Here is a 13246-nt window from a genome sequence, read left to right as displayed (position 1 = left end):
CAATGGTTGCAGCTCTCCTGGTAAAAGCCATTTTCCAGTCTTGGCCAGTCAAGTGAATTGAAGTGAAGAACAGAAAATTAACATAACCTATAATGCATTAAGTAATAAAGTGAAATATTGTAGCTTAAAAATGTAACTAATCACTAAAACCACAAAACTTCTCCATGGTGCTTAAAATGTCATTGCTTTTAGGATGATGTTTAGATAAGAATTGGACCAAACACACCCTCTTAAGTTTGTTCTGCAAAAGAACCAACTGTGCATGGAAGGGGACATTTCAGAATAATATGGGAATTTCAAAGTCTAGGGAGTTATGTTTCTATCCAATTTACATTATATTTATAGATCAAATGCTTCATTTAATGTTAAGAGAAACATTATCTATTTTGATTTTACAGAGCGTGTTACCATTGTTCTTACGGTCCACGCAAGGAGAACAAAAACAAAAACCGTTGATGTGTTTTGATGTTCCTGCTGAACATTTATCAACCTGTAAGGTTATTACTGAGGTTTCAGGCAAAGAAGGTTGAATAATGACCAAATCTTGGCATTTATTGAAGACATTTTTCAAGGTTAAAATGGACCAATAAGAATTATTAAATGGATGTCAATTACAATGCACACACACTGGTTTAATATAGTTTTTATATCAATAATATATGTTTGTGTAAATGAAAAACTGCCCCGTTTTCTAAAAAAGTGTCTCAACAGAATATATTACCTTTTGTGGCAATTACTAAAAAATGTGGTTTTAGTGTCAATGGTTTTTGTAGTCAGTATTACTTTTTGCATTAATACAAAATTCAGCTGTATCACATAATACTGCCTTACAGTGTTAAGTAAAATTATGTGTAAATTAAATCAAATTGTAAACATAAACATATGTAATTGCAGTATCCTTTCAGCTGGTTGTTTTAATACACAATTAATTTAAGTTAGACTTTAGTCCGTAGTTTGCTGTAAAAAGTGGTTTGATTGACAAACATATTTGCAAGTTAGACATACCTCTCCAAGCATGATAAAGAGATAATTTTTCTCTCTGAAGATGTATGGGAGAAAAATAAGCGCAGCTCTTCCGTCAATATCTGTAAGACATAAGATATATTTGAGATTTAATCAGGAAATAATTGCTTCTGATTTCGCTGAAATACATTGCATGTGTTTTGTAAAAAAAATAAATAAAAAAAAAATAGTCAGTGTTAAATTACAATGAATCAATTTAGCATAATACCTAAATCAACAACACAAAAAAAAATAGAAAATTTAAAAGAAATCAGAACGTGGACCTAAAAAAAACCCAGCATGGACAACATCATATAATTTATACCTGCTACATCTTCAGAGAGAGCCTCATTTCTTGCCTCCTGGTAGAGCTGGTACAGAGGAGACTTCCCTTGTGTAAGAACTTTTGGCATAATACAGGCAAGGCCTTCACTGAATCGTTGCACGTTTTCCATTCCGGGATGAATACGCTGCAATTCTTCACACAGCTGCAAAAAATAATAATAATGTATTGCAGTGTTTTGTATTTTTGAAAACCATTTGGCATTTCAGGTAAATTAAACTTTTTAGATTAAAATGAATATGTTTTGGAAAACATCTGTACACCTAAAAAGCCATATGACATAGGGAACCACAAGTACCGTAGTTGAAGCATTTGCAGTCTTGCTGCTAAATCTGTATTTACAATGTAAAAGAGTGAAAGAAATATTGTGAAAAAAGATTTAAGACAAAGTTGAAAAGGGGAAAAAAGTAATAGTAATAAAAAATTCAATAAATCCAATCTTTTTACACACAACATCCACAACAGGATCCTTAGGATTTTCAGGTGCATTGGTGGCATATTTGCCAGAATGAATGAAGTAGAGATCAAAAGCAAGGTGCACATATGCACAATGCGTAGAAGAAGATAACTTCCTCTATACTTCATCTTAAAATGAAGTGTAGAAGACTTCAAAATAAATTGATTTTGCAGCAAGAAGGTTCTGGGTTCAAGTCCTACCCTGGGTTTTTCTGCATGGAGTTTGCATGTTCTCCCTGTGCATGCGTGGGTTCTCTCCGGGTACTCTGGCTTCCTCCCACAGTCCAAAAACATGACTGTTAGGTTAATTGGCCTCTCTAAATTGTCCTTAGGTGTGAGTGTGTGCGTGAATGGTTGTTCGTCCTGTCTCTGTGTTGCGCTGCGACAGACTGGCGACCTGTCCAGGGTGTACCCCGCCTCTCGCCGGGCGAACGCTGGAGATAGGCACCAGCACCCCCCGCAACCCCATGTGGGATTAAGCGGATCATAAAATGGATGGATGGATTGATGGATGTTTTTTTAAACGTCGTTAGGTGTGGGGGGGAAAAACAATGTCAGACCGCCATTTCAGTTTTGACCTTGGGCGCCCCCTAGCGGCACCATACTTTTGAAATCTCTGGTCTAGACTAACATACTCCACATCAGGTTGAGAAAATCCATTTAATTTTAAGCCACTTACGCTTGTTGATGATCTTAAGAAAGGGTATTTCTCAAGTGTGTCTGCCAAAGTCATGCCATCTGCGATCTCCTTTCGCCGCCATGCAAAGGTCCGCTGCATACGATCTTTGACAATTGCTGTGTCTGGTTGCACCTTCTGATACTGGCTGTGTAAGACCTTTACATGAGCCTCAATGGAAAATGGATCCTCACCAAGGACATTTGGAACCTAAACAATGAGGGAGGAGGAGAAAATAATGTCAACAAAATCAAATCTGATTCTTTTAAGTATGCTGTCTTTAAGACTTTTAAATTTAAAATGGTAAAATCTCATGGTACTCTTTAGGGATTTATCAACTGATTCAACTGACACAATATTATGAAACAAAACAAATAGATCTTATTGGCAAATCTTGTATGATAATAATTAATATTAATAATAATAAACTTTATTGATCTCACAATGGAGAAATTCATTTCTGCATCTTAACCCATCCCCCTGGGGAGCAGTGGGCTGCCCACTGTGCGGCGCCTGGGGGTTAAGGGTCTTGCTCAGGGACCCAAGCGTGCAGGCTGTGGGGATCGAACCGTGTACTTGCAACCTTCTCAGAGCGCAAGCGCATTGCTCTAACAACTAGGCTAACACCTAATGAGCTAATGCTCTTGCAATTGTTTGTTTAACTTAAAAAAATGAATAGAAGTGAATGTTTTGTCAGCAAGAACCCAAAAAAAATCAGCTTCATTGGGGTAACTCAGGTACTTTTATTAATGCTTTTGGATACCAAGAATAATAAGAATGTGTTATTGTGTAGTCGGATATATTTTTGACAGTAAGTAAATCAAGAATGTCTTCCTTAAAAAAAAAAAAAAAAAAAAAAAAAAAAACTGTCCCTCTGACCTTGTAAACATTTCTCTGACTTGTTCTTGTAGATTCAACAGGCTGCTTTGATTCCTTGAACCCAAACCTCTCCCTGCTGCGTCTCACTTCATCATTGTCAATCAGGGGTGCGCGCTCAAATTTAAATTTACGCTTCAGAGACATGTGCCATGTATGCTGATTGAAAGACAGACACGGATGACCCAAAAACAATTATTGTGTGCTGAGAATCTGAACAGAAACACATTGATAATACAACATTTCTGTTCAGAGAAACAGGGAAGACATTAACTATGCCTAAAACCCAGAATACCTGTAAAATTCCTAATTTTATATTTTACATTAATCCCCAACACTAAATACACTGATTTACAGTTTCACTTACATAACCATTTCCTTCAAGATCCCCGAGAAAAGGGGATCTTGAAGGAAATGGTTATGTAAGTGAAATCAACACCTTTATAGTCTGGACATATTCCGCATTTGTGGGCTACCTAAAACATAAAAAAAAAGAACAATGGAGATCAGGTTCTGACTCCACATTTGTTCTACTGTAAAGTTAGGTTAACATAACCCCAATGAGAGATATGCAGCGAATTTGGGACACTAAAAACTCACATTGTATGCTGTGCAACAGCTTCATAGAGGACCCTGATTATTGTGTGTCTATCCTTTGGGTTTTTCTGACATGGTTCTTTGTGGTCAAGCTTTGTTTGCAGACCTTTGGGGAAAATCGGAATTGCAAAAGTAGAAGGCAGTCCCACACTTGTTACAAGGCTGAATAATAAACTTCTACTTTATTGGGCAGAAATTAAATCACATACTGATTTATTTTTTTAATCACTTGTTAAATGTTGAAATTTGAAAAGTTATAACTAATATATAAATTATGCATTTGCAATATTTGGCATTTACAGACTTCTTAATGTTTCACGCTTAATAACTTTGGTGAGAAAATGTGTTTGGACAGGTAGGAGAAAAACTGAACTTGCATTCATGCATTTACCTGGATGATGCTGAAGAAGTACCTTTCTGCCACTCTTCTGGAGACACAGGTTGTAAAGTGATTGATATCAAAGAATCTTTTTGCTTGGACAAGAACTGATTAAATTTCAGTTGCTTCTTTAAGGACTCTTGAAAAAGTACTGCGATCATGCTCTGGGTGATGCCACAATCAACTGTATCCCCATCCACATCATTATCTTAAAAGTGAAGAAAAAGATAAACAGTTCTATTCAAATTCATGGGAAAAAGTCAGATATTGGTTGGACTAACAATATTCTGGTCTTCTGTTAGTTAATAATTGCAAGATTTAATTTAATCAAAAGAGCACTTAATCATTCACTAGCACCACAGGAATTAACAGATTTTTTTTCAGACAAGCAAATAGCATAAACAATGTATAATAATTTAGCTTGTAAATAAATGCTTAAACCAACAAAAATATTAAATATCCTAAGGTTATCTTTGCATTTAGAGTATCGCGCCATTATATTTTAAGCCAAAGTAAAAAGGCGCAATTCAGCAATAGCAAATTAAGCGGCTAACCTGAAGGAGACAATATTAACTACTGATTTACACGGCTTAATACAAATGTAGTAATGAGAAAAAAAAAACGAATTTGGCGCGGCACGCAAAAAATAAAATTCTAAAGTAGGTAAAATGTTTGCATATTTACTGAGTGAGAAGCGCGAGCTAGCGCTAATGTTAGCATTAGCGCGAGCTAACGCGAGCTAACATTGCAGTCTGGCTAATTTTAATGGCACATTATAGCAATTCACAGCTTACCTCTGAATCTCTGCGCTTCTGCTTCCGAGACGTCTATGCCTGCTTCTTTATTTTTTCTTAATAGGTCCTCGGTTGAAAGACCTGCTAACGCCATAGTGCTTTCCTCCACAAACTGGAAAAAGACCGATTTCAACAGTATAGCTTGCTAACTTCAGAAGACAGCCAATCAGTGTTGGTTGTATATATTTGACAGCTAATTCAACCAATCAAGTTAAACTTGGGAAAAAAGCTCCGCCTCTACGAGCGAGCGCCTGTTATTTGCCAGTGTGACAAAATACCAGTAAAATCACAATATAATATGAAATATAAAAATGCAAACTGTATTCAAGATGTTAGATTGTTTTAATTGCAGAAAATAATAAAATAAATAATAATAATAATAAAATAAATAATCAGTTTTTTTCTTCTTAAAAATACTCTTCCATAGCCATTTATTGTAAAATCTACATGGAATCAGTTACCTTCTAATTACTGTTTTATCATTTTTCTTTCCTTGTTGTCCATCTTTTGAAAATGTACCCTAAAATTATTAATGAAGAGTACATATTTGTACCATTTACTACTTGGGAACAAAAATGTACCTTTCAAAAGGCTTTCAAAAAGTACAAATATGTGCCATAAAGTCCAATTATTAGCCCTTTAGGGGTACGCAAGTCCAAACTGTACCTCAGGGGACAGAAATGTACTCTTACTGTACCCCTTTTTTGAGAGTGTATGAACATATTACTCCTGTCCTTTCATCTCTGCACTGGCTCCCAATTCATATAGCATACAGTTCAAGCTGTTGTTTCAGCTTCAAATGGCCTTGCCTACATTTCTGAAATTTCCAAACCCAGCAGAACTTTACTGTCTGCCAACAAATATTTGCTGGAGGTGCCGCGCTGTAGGTGCAAGAAATGGGGGGACTGGTAATTTTCTGTTGCTGGCCCAACAGCCTGGAATAGTCTTTCCTTTCAGCTGTGCACCATCTTTGACATGATGTTGTTCTAAACCAAACTTATTCAAAAGGACTTTTGATGTTTAACTTTTAGTACTTTATAATATTTGATCTGTTTATTGTAGTTGTATTTTAACTGGCGCTGTTCTTTTGTACTATGCATTTATTTGTTTTGTTTTGTAAAGCACTTTGGTCAATGCTAGGCTTTGTTGGAAGGTGCTACGTATATAAATAAAATTTATTATAAAAATACTTGTGCTGATCCTGTCGCACTGTTCATTTGGAAAAGATTAACAGGTGGAAACTACGGACATATGTGAGCTACACCTTTATTATTAAAACATGTACACACTCCTTTACACTAATTCACTTGGAAGTTACTAAAGATCAAAAAGCCCATTGCAAATAGGCTAAGTGGCTGTCAATAGGTCATCTTTCTCTGAGCTAATTAATATTGTAGGTATTTTATTTATGTAATTTTTAATAAAATAAACCTAACCCTAATCCAGTTGCAACAAAGTTTGAGCACTATTTAACATGCATCACAAGTAGTGACTTGAGAGTGGTCTTTATAGACAGTTGACAAAGGTTAAATAACAAGGCAATAATAGGTAACAGCTGAGATTAAAAAAAATGAAAAAAGGATTGCTTTTTCATATTTCAATTCTAAGCTCAGATTAAGAACACGAAATGGAAAAACAGACAGCAAGGCAGAATTTGATTTTAATTTTTAATCGGTACAGTTTATGTGACCCGGAAGTTTGGTGGAGCGTTAGCTAACAAACATTGGCCGTTTCTCAATATGCATACTTGAGCGCATAGACATATAAGAGTAGACCCCGCACTTAGAATTAAAATATGAAAAACCAATCCATAAGAGTAGACCCCGCACTTAGAATTAAAATATGAAAAACCAATCCTTTTTTCGTTTTTGGTTTTAACATAAATATAAATCCAACTCCAGATGTTAAGAGCACAGTTGTTAACCAGGAAAGTCATTGTTCACTGTCTGAACAGTACTGGTTCAGACAGTTAGCGAGTTAAATTGGAACATTAGGGTTATTACGTTGTAATTTGCATCTGTAATTTAAAGAGAATCTCTAAGTTTTTAACTGCAGATGTTATTTGAAAGTAAAATGTAAATTCTATTGTTACATTTTTTTCCTTTTTAGAGTACAAGAAACCTGAACCCTCAGCCATACCAAGCCGAATACATTGGTCACAAACTCCACATGGACCAAAATGAAAAGTTGGCCATGTACGGGGTCACATACTGTATGTTTTGTCAATAAATGGCTTCAGCAGCAAAATAGTGGCGCACGCTACTATGCCAGTTAAAAACAACCTCTCAATTTATGAAAATATGTACAGGTGAGCCTAACTTTTTTTTTTTTCGCAAATATTAATTGCATCACTTTTCACAACCACCTATGGTTGGTACCTGCTTCATATCCAAGTATTTTATGTATTGGAAATCAGATTGTAATCGTATGTCTCAATAGTGTTATTGCATATTGGAAGTTTTCCAAATATCATGCAGCCCTTGGCAGCACATTAGTGAAAACGCACTATACAACTGCATTCCAATTGGCATTCTACAGATAACAGATATTTTATAAAAGAAGATCCACTTAATCAAGTTAATTTTAATTTTGTCTCTTATTTTTGTTTCTTAGACGTGCAGTCGTTACTTATGGAATGTGGGACCAGGTCAGAGTCGATCATGGAACAGAGTTTTATCTCTGTTTGTTTGTTCAGGAGTTGTTGGCTGAGCATAGGCACAACCGGGAAAGACAGCCATACATTCAGACATCAACTAAAGTGAGATTTTATTAAGAAATTATACATTTGTCCCACGCTTTTTGCTTGCCAGTGCTCTATTAGTCATTTGTTATGTCACATTATCCTGTGTATCATTGCTGGACAAACTGAACAATGGTTGCTTAACAATAACCATTTTGGAGAGCAACATTGAAGAAGATTGTTGACATAACTAAAGAAAACAATTTGAACAGCATGTTAAACATCATTAAACATCTTCTGTCCCCACATGATTTATTCATCCAAGTGTGCCTGACTTCAGTAACCATGATAACGATGGCCCAATACACCTGGATTAATAATTTTATCCAGTTGACTCACAGACTCTGTTAACATTGCCTGTGATGCCTAACTAATGGACCCATGGTTCAGTATAGCTATAGTTCACCATGATCCATGCTTAACTCCATGTATGTTACATTATATTGATGTGCTCTTTTCATGTGGCATCTCTTTTATTGTGTATATTGTGTATTGTTCTGTAACTTATTTATTTATCTATTTTTTATTCCCAGCTGAATGTGCCCGACTCCACCTGCAGGTGGATCACAGACTTCCAGTCTGACAGGAAGCAGCACGTGAAGCTGAAAAAACATGACTCTGACTCACAGCTCATCAGCACTAGTTCCAGGGCTGTGTTCTTTCTCCTCTGCTCTACTCCCTGTCATCAGTCTGTCAAGCTCCTGAAGTTTGCAGACGACACCACTCTCATCGGACTCATCTCTGATGGTGATGAGTCCACCTACAGGTGGGAGGCTGACCATCTGGTGACCTGGTGCAGGGAGAACAACCTGGAGCTCAACGCTGTAAAAACAGTGGAGATGGTTGTGGACTTCAGGAAGAACTCAGCCCCAGCTACCCCCATCACCCTCTGTGACTCCACCATTGAGACTGTGGAGTCTTTCCGCTTCCTGGGAACTATCATCTCCCAGGACCTAAAGTGGGAGCTGAACATCAATTCCCTCACCAAGAAAGCCCAGCAGAGGATGTACTTCCTGCAGCAGCTGAAGAAATTCAACCTGCCAAGGACAATGATGGTGCAGTTCTACTCCTCCATCATTGAGTCCATCCTCACCTCCTCCATCACCATCTGGTACGCTGGTGCCACCGCTAAGGACAAGGTCAGACTGCAGCGTGTTATCCAGTCTGCAGAGAAGGTGATTGGCTGCAATCTTCCAACTCTCCAGGACCTGTTCACGTCCAGGACTCTGAGGAGTGCAGGGAAGATTGTGGCTGATTCCTCGCACCCCAGTCACAGACTGTTTCAGTCACTTCCCTCTGGCAGGAAGCTGCGGTTCATCAGAACCGAAACCTCATGCCACAGGAACAGTTTTTTCCCATCTGCTACCGGCCTTATGAACAAGGTCAAGAGCTATGAAGAGTGAAACTGGACACTGTCTCTCTCTCCCGTTCAGGACTTAGAAGTGTATATGGCTTCTGTATATAGCTTCTGTATATATATATCTACTCTATTTTATTTTATTTTATTTTTTGTCTGCACCATCAACACCAAGTCAAATTCCTTGTAAGTGCAAACCTACTTGGCAATAAACTTGATTCTGATTTATGTTGCATTTTGTCTTTTACAGAACCATACAGTGGAGAGAATTTAGTTAATCTGAAATAAACCAAAGGGGGACTTACCCTGTTAAAATGGCACTTGTTCAAATGATCGACCAAGAGGCGCTAGACATGGACGATCCATTGATGAGATACTGCACATCAAATTTGAGCTGTAAGGTCAGCAGCATAGGAATGACAAGAGCTGTGCAGGTATGGAATGCCCATCGTATTCCAGGTGTGTAAATTTCCTTTCCCACTGCAAACAACAGTTTTAAAAGTATTCTAAAAAAAAATTTTCTTAAACAGTTTGAAAAGTAATTTGGCCCCTTTCCTATCTGCCCACAAAGTCGAGTCTAGCCCTTCGCAGCCAATCCGTGTCTCCTCCACTGCCACATGTGTGATGATGTAATCATTAGTGAACATTCGGCACAGATTTCAAAAGCTTTGGGTTTATTTTAGTCGTAATGAACGGACCGGAAAGCACAAACATGTATAAAACCCTTGTGGAGATAACGTTTGTCATAACTGTAAAAACACACGCAAATTACATCAGCACTGGCAAGGTTCGCAGAATGCTAACAGGAGCTACCCTGTAAGGTCCATGTGTTTGAAAAACAAAGTTAAAACACATTAAGTAGCCTTCTAGATAACCCACTTAACTTTCCCTGTTTATTTGTCTGCCAAACCACTGGGTGCCCAAACAAAATACATAAAAAAGCTTATAAATGGTACCTGCAACCTCACTCTTGTTTATCCAACTGATGATTACCTGAGAAATATACGCTGTGAAGCTCTGTATATTAGCTGCAAATTTCTACGATTACAGATGTAAGGCAATGCAGTTATTTTGTATGTTGTATTTGTGTAATTGATTGACATCCTCAATTACTTTATTTTTCAAGGAAAGGGGATTCCCAATGTCTTGGCCCAAGATGGTTGCCGTAAGCGGGTGCCTGAGGACCTTCTGCCTAGACCCTCTGAAGCTGCAGACCGTTACCAGCAAGAAATGGGAAATTCACTAACCAGGGAGTCACTGTTTGGCACTTACCCATTTCGCTCAGAGGAAGAGAGAATTAGAGCTGAAACACAGTTCAGTGTCCTTCACTCTGACATTGAAGTTCTGTTTAACAGCACTGTGAATCGACAATTTAGAGAATTTCAGGAGTCTTTAATAGACCTCATAGATATAACTAGAAGAAATGTGTAACCTGCTTATTATGCTTGCTTTGTTCATTTTAATTTTATTAGTATTTTTAGCCAGGTTTTTGTTGTATTTTTCAGCTACCCATAATGTTGTTTTATGTAATTGTTACGATTACTAACTTTCAGCTTTTTCTGTTTATTTTGCTATTTTTTGCCTGAGTTGTTGTTGTTAAGATTAAGAAAAAGAAAACTCAATAACATATCATGCTCTCCCAAAGCTTTGTGTATTTGAGCAGCTTTGTTTACTACAGTGACCATCAATGGACTGGTCATGTTTTTTCCAAAAACATAAAGAGAATAAAAACCAGACTGAAATATAGCTTTTTTCTTCATAGTCAATGTTTTTCCCACCTACTATGAACTTCATTGCACTAGAACAACTGACACAGCATCATACTGTGAATTATTGCGCCTGCAACAGAACATTTGTGTACACATGTAGGCACTTGGAAAAACAGTTAACCCTCGCGAGCCAACGAGTCACCTCAATGACGTCATCACTTTTTCATCTGTTATTTTTCTACTTGAATTTAAACGCAATTTATGTCCAATTTGTGTTATTTACTGATTGAAAGACCAGCTATTTCTAATCTAAGAACAGTGTAGGAGACTTTTGTTTTAACTTGATGAAAAGTAATGACGTACTGATCATTTTTCACCGACTGTACATGTAAGGTAGGTTTAAACGGCAAAAAAACGCGTAGTGCAGCATCCCAGTCATTCAAACGAATCCTTCAGTCATGTTTTTTGAATATTAACGCACCTAATTACGAAGTTTGATGGTAATCTGATACCCCGCAGCACATTAACTAGACCCTGCCGTGACGGTGACTGCCCAGGAGGAGGAGGCAGACAGCGCAGCGGGATGCTTAACCAAAAACCCGCGATTTTGGTGAAAGCCTCTTATTTGCACGCTCATCTGCGATTACAAACTTTGGAGGGAAAGTGTGAGCAAACTATCCATCCATCCATCCATTATTCGAAATTTCCAGAGACATGATGGACAATGAAAAGACAGGTTAGTAAAGGCAAGGCAGGTTGGTGTTGATCCAAGATTCGTTGAGGTTAATCATGCTGTGATGGAAAGTCCAGACACTCCATTAAACTGGATAAAAATGTGTTCACAACAAATTTATTTGGCCCTCAGAATCTTCTAGTTCTTCTCAGTGGAAAAGCATCTTAGAAATGAATGATATCCTCTGTGTCATTGCAGATCAGCCTGTTGAGATGAGCCTGTTGCCAAAGACCACTCTTGAATTTGATGAATACTTTTCTGCAACATTTGCAGAGGACTTGGACTCCGAGGGAAAACTTGCGCCAGAGACAATAAGAAAGGGATTTGTGTATTTTATTCATCACACTAAAGCAAAGCACAGGAAGGACTACATTAGTACAGCTAGACATTTGCTGTCAATCACAAAGCAAAAAGGTCTAGTTTCAAACACTGAAGAATTCAGTCTTGATGCTGTAAAGAGTGCTATAAATCGTGCCAATGTCATTTATTCAAAACGGCAAAACATAAAACGTGATGTGGGTACAGTTGTTCCTTTTCTCTTCGAAGAATTTAATCTTCTAATATTTAAAAAACAAACTGGGACTATTCCTAACTGTGATGAGAAGATTCATCCACCTCCAGATACAGATTTAAAGGTATACTATGCAACCGGGGTTGATTTTCCAGCGAGGCTCCCCCCAGAGGGCGAAAGTAAAAGTGCACTGTCGTAAATATGCTCAGCTGTTCTGGGTTCTCCGTCAAGCCAGGTGCGGTTGTTTTGAGCTTAGCAGACAGGCGAACGCAACGAAAAGTGGAAAAAACGGCAGTACAAACAATGACTAACACAGTGAAGGTATGAACATCAAGCTTCCGGCAGCGCTATCTTGGCGAGGCGGCTCGCCAAGCCGTGGCCGCCTCGCCAAGCCGCGGCCGCCGCGGTAGCGTCTCGCCAACATAAAAAAAAAAAAAATAATAATAATAATAAAACTCGATATGCTTGCATGTTTATTTGAGGTTAACACGCGGTTCTTTGTTGTTGCTTTCGCGCGTGCATATAGTGAATGGCAGGGCAAAAACACATGGAGTTCTCGCCGTAAAGCGAGACTTCTGTGTGTGCGGGCCGTGAGCTCTTGCAATTGCAAGTGCGGTATTTCCCCAACAGACCCCCAGTGCGACCGAGAAAACCTTTGTTCGACCTGAAATGACTCATTTAATCATCCAAAACGGTATGGAACACATTAATTAACTGAAAAATGTTGCATAGTATGCCTTTAAGTGGAAACAGTAGGAATACCAAGACACTCTGCTTGCCTTCTCCAACAAAACTTAAAACTGACTGTCAAAAATGTGCACATAAATGAGCTGCATTAGTAAATATGGCCAGCCTTTGTCACAAACAGAAGAGAGAGTATGATGAGGTTTACATCTCTGCTTCAGAGGCTAGGACCATAAAATATTGTCATTTTAAAAGAGGCCAAACATTAAAAAATCTGCGCTCTGAGCGAAAACGACTACGTGAAATGGTAGTAAAGAAAGACAAGGAAATCCAGAAGTTGAAAGGTGCTCACAGCTTTGTTCAGGGACATCCAAAAAAGAAAAAATGCA

At 37.9% G+C, this 13246-nt stretch overlaps 1 long non-coding RNA gene across 1 annotated transcript; it reads right to left on the bottom strand.

Annotated features, from left to right (window-relative positions):
• Positions 1–1408: 1408 nt before the first annotated feature.
• LOC118560063 lies at positions 1409–3499 on the bottom strand. Its single transcript, XR_004929046.1, has 3 exons — positions 3357–3499; positions 2481–2687; positions 1409–1490 (listed from the first exon to the last, which is right to left on the bottom strand). It is a non-coding gene; the product is annotated as an uncharacterized LOC118560063 (long non-coding RNA).
• Positions 3500–13246: the final 9747 nt, after the last annotated feature.

This window comes from Fundulus heteroclitus, unplaced genomic scaffold (genome assembly GCF_011125445.2).
Source record: "Fundulus heteroclitus isolate FHET01 unplaced genomic scaffold, MU-UCD_Fhet_4.1 scaffold_371, whole genome shotgun sequence".
Lineage (NCBI taxonomy): Eukaryota > Metazoa > Chordata > Actinopteri > Cyprinodontiformes > Fundulidae > Fundulus > Fundulus heteroclitus.
The sequence above is the reverse complement of the archived record's forward strand: the minus strand, read 5'-3'. Positions and strand labels throughout refer to the sequence as shown.